The sequence below is a fragment of the Lagenorhynchus albirostris genome, chromosome 9 (genome assembly GCF_949774975.1).
Source record: "Lagenorhynchus albirostris chromosome 9, mLagAlb1.1, whole genome shotgun sequence".
Lineage (NCBI taxonomy): Eukaryota > Metazoa > Chordata > Mammalia > Artiodactyla > Delphinidae > Lagenorhynchus > Lagenorhynchus albirostris.
Window position 1 is genome coordinate 6,896,920 of NC_083103.1, and position 6,814 is coordinate 6,903,733.

Below are 6,814 nucleotides of genomic sequence, written 5' to 3' on the forward strand. Positions count from 1 at the left end.
GGAAGATCCCACATGCCACGGAGCAACTAAGCCCCTGCGCCACAACTATTGAGCCCGTATGCCTCAACTACTGAAGCCTATGTGCCTAGAGCCTGTGCTCCGCAACAAAGAGAAGCCACCGCAATGAGAAGTCAGCGCACCGCAACGAAGGGTAGTCCCCGCTTTCCGCAACTGAGAAAGCCCGTGCACAGCAACGAAGATCCAACGCAGCCAAAATAAATTAATTAAAAAAAAAAAAAAAGACTCCACACTCCTAATGCATGGGGCCCGGGTTCGATCGCTGGTCGGGGAACTAGATCCCACATGCATGTCGCAACTAAGAGTTCCCATGCTGCAACTAAGGAGCCCACAAGCCACAACTAAGGAACCTGCCTCCTGCAACTAAGACCTGGAGCAACCAAATAAATATGTAAAAAATTAAACAAAAAACCTCAGACCCATCATAGTCCTTGACAAGGGAGCAAGCACATAGAAGGTCTCAGAAGTGCTGGTGGTAAAGCCCATTCAGACCAGTAATGGTGGGTAGACTAGCTGTTTGGGAAGTGTGGGACCCTTCCCTACCCTCATGTGAGCCAGCCCAACATCTGTCCCTACCTGTGGCACAGTGGATGTGGCAGTAGTTAGGCCTGTCCCTGAGTAACAGCACACCCCACGGCAGCATATTCACACACAGCTCAGTTACAGGTCCCACTTGACTGCCTCATCTGGTGAATCAGGTTCACGTGACAACGAGTGGCCTATGCTGTGTAGCCGAGGCTCTGAAAATCGTAACTGGCATTATTTTATCATCACGGCAACAGGCCTCCGGAAGGGGTCGACTTTTCTTCTTGTCTTTCACTGCAATGTGAATTGACCTGACGTTTCTGGGAAACAAGAAAGGACTAGATGATACAATAGCAAAAATAATAATACTCGGGCTTCCCTGGTGGCGCAGTGGTTGAGAGTCTGCCTGCCGATGCAGGGGACACGTGTTCGTGCCCCGGTCCGGGAAGATCCCGCATGCCGCGGAGCAGCTGTGCCCGTGAGCCATGGCCGCTGAGCCTGCGCGTCCGGAGCCTGTTGCTCCGCAACGGGAGAGGCCACAACAGTGAGAGGCCCGCGTACCGCAAAAAAAAAAAAAAAAGAAACAGCAACAAAATAATAATAATACTCCTTTTGGTGTATTTTTTCTTGGGGCCGGGCACTATACTAAGAGCTTGAATTATCTCCTTTAATCCTCAGGACCAGTCTGTGAGTTATGTCTCCCAATGTGCAGATGGAGAAGCTGAAGCCTGGACAGGTTAAGAGATTTAGTCACAGTCACCCTGCTGGGATGTGGCAGGGCTGTGACCCCATCTGGTCAGCGCACGTCCAGAGCTGGATTCCCACCAGTGGACTTTTCCTGGGTTCGGAAGGTGGAGACGAGGGGCAGGGCTGAAGATCCTCTCTGACTGATCAAGCATGAAGACTGGTTCATTGCGTTTTCCAATCCCATCTCTCAGTGCCCTTCATCACAGCAGGGGCACATCAGAGAGGCTCAGTGACAGTCACTTTCAGTAAAGTGTTTTTGGAGAGAAATGCTTCAGGGCAGAATGGTCCCCTCCAGGCTTCTGAAACTTCCAACCGTCATCTTTAGAACCTACAACCCTTAGAGCCATTTCTTTCTTCAGAGTCTAGAAGCTTCCCAAAGACATTCAGAACTCAGAGAGGTGACACAGAGCCTGGCGCATGGTCAGCCCTCTTTCAATGTTATTCTCCCCCTCCCCACAGGCAGCCAGCTCCCACCCACAGCCCACTGTGGACCCCAGACCCAGATAATGGTGAAAAGAGCTAACATACACTGAGGACTTGCCAATGTGCCCAGCATCCAACAAGGCTTCATGAATGTTAGCTCCTTTGCTTCGTTGTCTAAAAATGAGGAAAGGAGGCCTAGAGGAGATGAAGAATTTCCCCAATGCACACAGCTGGTGCAGGAAGATCGAATGCCAGAAAACCACCACCATGTTATGCTGCCTCCTGAAATGAAACGTCCCTTACGCAGGCTGCTGCTGCCTCGTCCAGCCAGTTCCCCTAAGGAGGCATCGGGAGCCCTGGGTTTGGGTTCTGGCTCTGCCGTTAACCAGCCATGCAACCTTGGCCAAGTCCCTTGCCATCTCTGAGCATCAAGAACCCCTCTGCACAAAGGAACCCTTCCCTAACATTTAAGCCGTCTGATCATTCCCCGGGGCTGGGGTCCCAGGGCTCTTCCTTGCCACATTCTAGCAAAGCCCCTCATTGCCCTCCTATCTTTAGGACATTTGTGGGACCCCTCTCATTCCTCCCTCCCAGGAGCACTGTGTAGGTTTTGGATCAGGCCGGCTTAAGTTCAATCCCCACATCTTACTCACCAGATGATGCAAGTCTAATTGTTCCGTCTTTCAGAGTTCCGTGGTCTCAGTCCATCAGTCAATCAGCCAACTTCAGCACCCTCTGCCTGCCAGGCCCTGTACTAGGATCTGGAGGCAAGGTTGTACCTCCCTGAGAGGGCGGTGAGACGCACCGTAAGTAACCAAGCCCACAAAGAAGAATGTTTCAGGCTGTGCTGAAGACCAGCAGGAGACAAAGCGAGGATGTGACCCAAAGGGCCGGGGACGGCTGTTTTAGAGAAATGCCTTCTGGAGGCAGGACCCCAAGACATGAAGGATCAGGCCACGCCGAGGACCTTGCAGGCCCAGGTGAGCAGACAGAAGCTGCTGGACGGTTTTGTTGTTGTTGTTTTGTTTTGTTTTTAAATTAATTGTTGGAGGTTTTATAAGCCAAGAAGGATCAAGGTTGGAATTAGGTTTTTGTTGTTTTTTTTTTAAATTAATTTATTTATTTGGTTGCACTGGCTCATAGTTGCAGCAGGTGGGCTCCTTGGTTGTGGCATGTGAAATCTAGTTCCCTGAACAGGGATCCAACGCAGGCCCCCTGCATTGAGAGTGCGGAGTCTTAACCACTGCCCCACCAGAGAAGTCCCTGGAATTAAGGGGGGAGTCACCAGAGAAGTCCCTGGAATTAAGGGGGGTTGTTTGTTTGTTTTTATTTTTGGCTGCATTGGGTCTTTGTTGCTGCACGCAGGCTTTCTCTAGTTGCAGCGAGCGGGGGCTACCCTTCGTTGCGCTGCGCGGGTTTCTCACTGCAGTGGCTTCTCTTGCTGCGGAGCATGGGCTCTAGGTGTGCAGGCTCAGTAGTTGTGGCGCACAGGCTTAGTTGCTCTGCGGCATGTGGGATCTTCCCGGACCAGGGATCGAACCCGTGTCCCCTGCATTGGCAGGTGGATTCTTAACCCCTGCGCCACCAGGGAAGCCCTGGAATTAGGTTTTAAGAGGTGACTCTGGCACCAGGTGGAGGAGGGACAGGACCAGGCAGAAATGGCAATGGGGAGACCCGTTAGGCAACAGAAGTGATCTGGACTGACCACAGAGGTCATGGTCTCCTTGGACTTGCAGGAGAACTTACATCTAGGAGGCATGCTGGTCGATTCAAGGAAGATGGGGTGGCTGGGTGTGGTGACACAGGAGATGCGGAGGGAAAAGGTGCACAGGCCACGGACACTACCTGCGTTGGACTGTCGCAGTAGCCCTGCGGATCCACTCTGCATCCTTGTCCGCCCTGCCTCATGCCCCGAGGCTCACCTTGCCTGCTGTGTTCCCTCCCCAGCCCCCCCTGCCCGCAGGCTTCCTTTGGGGTTCGGCCCCTGGGGGGCCCAGCTGGACAGGAAGAGACCGGGGGTAATATTTATTTCCGCAGCTCCCTCCCCGCAGGCTGCACGAGGACAGGTCCCACCGGATTGTGCTAAAGACCGCCGCTCCCCAGGGCTGCCCCCCTTCCGGCTCCAGCTCCCGTGGCTGCAGACTTAGGTTAATGTTCATCACCCGTGGGAGGGTGCCCACTGCTGGGGTCCTGATGAGCTGAGGAGTTTGGTACCCACAGTAGGTAAACTCAAGGAGCACTCACTGTGTGCCGCTTGCCCTCACGGCTCCCGGCGGCTCAGTCCCCTCAACAGCCCCCCAGCAAGGGCTGCCTTCCCCGCATCCTACTCTCAGCAGCATCAGACAGCCTTGGCCGTGCCCTCCTCCCAAGACACTCGCTCCTCTGGGTTCTTCCTGCATCACACTCCTGGTTTTCCTCTCTGCTCCCTCCAGCTGCTCCTTCTAAGTCACTTCTGACGCTGCCTCTTCTTTCTGATCTGGGAGTGGTGACCTCCCTGGTTCGCCTTGGGCCCTCTTCTCTCCCCAGCCGAGCCCACCCTTTCCCATGGCCATAAATGCCCCTGTAGGCGGAGGACCCCAAGTCTGTGTCTCCAGGGCAGACATTCTGTTTGAGCTCCAGACCCCTGGATTGAGACGTCTCCACGTGGATGACACAAGCATCTCAAACTCGGCAAGTTGCAAACAGAGCCCCACACTCTCCCCCAGGTCTCCCTCTCTTCTGCCGCCTTCCTCACCCACCCAGGGGCTCAGGCCAAACACCTGGGAGCCATTCACACCACCAGCCTCTTGTGCACCCTCCACTTTACCTAGTCTCTAGATTCCACTCCCCAAACACATCTCCACCGCGTCCAAGCCGAGTCCTCTCTCCTCGGACGATGGCATCAGCATCCCCTCTTTCTGATACAGCCCCATGGCAATGAAAATAAAACTCAGATTCCTCACCGTGGCCTCCCGCCTCCGCCTCCGGATGCCCTCTCTCCACCTCCCCACCCCGTTGCTCCGCTGGCCTTCTCTCAGCTCCTAGAAGAAATGAATCTCTTTCCTACCCTTCACCCCGCATGCCCCTGTGTAAATTGTCTCCTCAACACAGGCCCCTCGACTCCTCGGGCGTCCTACAGGCTCTCCCCACCGCCTGGCTGTTAACTCCTGCTCCTTCTCCAGCTCCTGGCTCAAAAGTCCCTTCGGGCTTCCCTGGTGGCGCAGTGGTTGAGAGTCCGCCTGCCGATGCAGGGGACACGGGTTCGTGCCCCGGTCCGGGAAGATCCCACATGCCGCGGAGTGGCTGGGCCCGTGAGCCATGGCCGCTGAGCCTGCGCGTCCGGAGCCTGTGCTCCGCAATGGGAAAGGCCGCAGCAATGAGAGGCCCGCGTACTGCAAAAAAAAAAAAAAAGTCCCTTCGTCAGAAGGGCTTCCTGGACCTCCAGGTCCCACCACCTCTCTTGTTCCCAGCTCCTTAGTCGTCTCTGTCCCAGCCTCAGCCACGTATGAATTGATGTGTCAGATGTCTGTCTCCTCTAGTACAGAAGCTCCGGCAGGGCAGAGATTCGTCCTACTTGTTAGCAGGAGCACACGGGAGGTTCCTAGTCTGTTGAGTGAATAGATCCCCATTTCACAGGTGAGAAAACTGAGACTCAGAGAGATTAGGACTCTAACCCTGGTCTGTTTATGCTGTGTTCCAAGGGCCAAGTTCAGATGAGTATGGGGGAAAAATGACTAGAAAATGCTCAGCCCTACACGTGGCAAGTGGTGAGCACTCAGTACTACTCCCTGCCTCAGTGTGGGACCAGAGCCCCGAGGGAGTGTGTGGGCAGCCCTTACACACCCTCCCAGCCCCCCTGGGGACATGGGATTGCCCCCATCCTACCTCTGCAATACCTGTCTATGTGAACAGGGCCTGAGCCCACTGAGCAATTCGGGCAGGGGTCCACCAAAGAGTCTCCCTCAGTTCCCCCAAATGAGCCCACCCTCAAAGTGAAAACCATGAGTTCCTTGCACGGGTGTGCCTGGAGGCACGTCCCTGAACTCCCTTTCCCTCAGTCAGCCTGCAGCCCCCGTTCCCCTCGGAGAGAGAGTGTCACCCTGACTTGGCTGTGTCCCACTCTGGTTGTGCCCTGGTCACACCCACCCCCTGCTGAATTCTGTGAGTCAGAGACTGAATCCTGGGGTCTCCTGGCTAGGTGCCCGGGATATGGCCTGGGCCCCAGGGCACTGCAGCCCTCAAGGGCCTCCCTTCCAGACTAGCGGACAGGCCTGGCTCCTCTCCAGCCCTGACCAAACTCAAGGCCCCCCGCCAGCCCCTGCCAAGCCCTGCCCTGGGGCCCTTCTGTGCCCCTCCCCAGCCCTGGGGCCCTCAAGCATCACCCCCCTCCTCCCGGCTGTTAGCCTGGGAAGGGGGCCAGGCCCTGAGCTCAGACCTTGGCGATTCCAGAGTGTCTGAGGCCCAGAGCCAGCCCCGCCAGCCCGGCCAGACAAGGCGAAGGGGCGGGGGCGGGGTGGGCATCAGGAAGCCATTTAGAGGGGGGTTGGCAGGGGACCTGGATTTCAAGCTTTGTTCCATCTGCTCCTTTTCTGGACCCCGCGGGCTTCTTCCTGGGACCCCGCTGGGGCCCTGGCTAAGGGGTGCCCCCTCCTCGAGTCCTCTCCTCCAGGGGGAGTGGACCAGTACTAATGAGAAGTGACTTCGGGGTGGTGAGACCCCCACATGTGCAAGGGAGGCTGCGCCAGGGCTGAGGGGCGTGGGTTCCAGCCCCACCTGCTCCCACTATCCGCGCGACCCTGGGGCAAGGCCCATCTTCCTACCCCAGCCTCGGTTTCCCACTTTGATGCTGCCGGGCGGAGGTGGGCGCGGGCCTTCCAGCCCCGCCCGGAGGAATCCGGCGGGGCGGCCAGCGGTCCCAGGTGAGGGCTCTCTGGAGCGGGCCCAGCGCGGCGGCGGCGGCGGGTTCCGGCGGGGCGGGCATCTGGGGCGGGGACCGCCCCCCAGCCTCCACCCGCCCGCACACCCTCGCTCCCCCAGGCGGCAGCGACGACGCTTTAAACAGAAAAAAACTGTCTCCCTGGCTCGGGGCCAGCATCCCAGCCCCCCTCGCCGCCGCCGCGCC

At 57.0% G+C, this 6,814-nt stretch overlaps 1 long non-coding RNA gene across 2 annotated transcripts; it reads right to left on the minus strand.

Moving 5' to 3' along the window:
• Nucleotides 1–1,158: 1,158 nt before the first annotated feature.
• LOC132525645 (uncharacterized) lies at nucleotides 1,159–6,656 on the minus strand. Of its 2 annotated transcripts, none has more exons than XR_009542326.1 (3): nucleotides 6,513–6,656; nucleotides 2,367–2,496; nucleotides 1,159–1,887 (listed from the first exon to the last, which is right to left on the minus strand). It is a non-coding gene; the product is annotated as an uncharacterized LOC132525645 (long non-coding RNA). The 2 variants fall into 2 exon arrangements; XR_009542325.1 differs by having other exon boundaries at nucleotides 1,159–1,908.
• Between the last annotated feature and the right edge of the window lie 158 nt (nucleotides 6,657–6,814).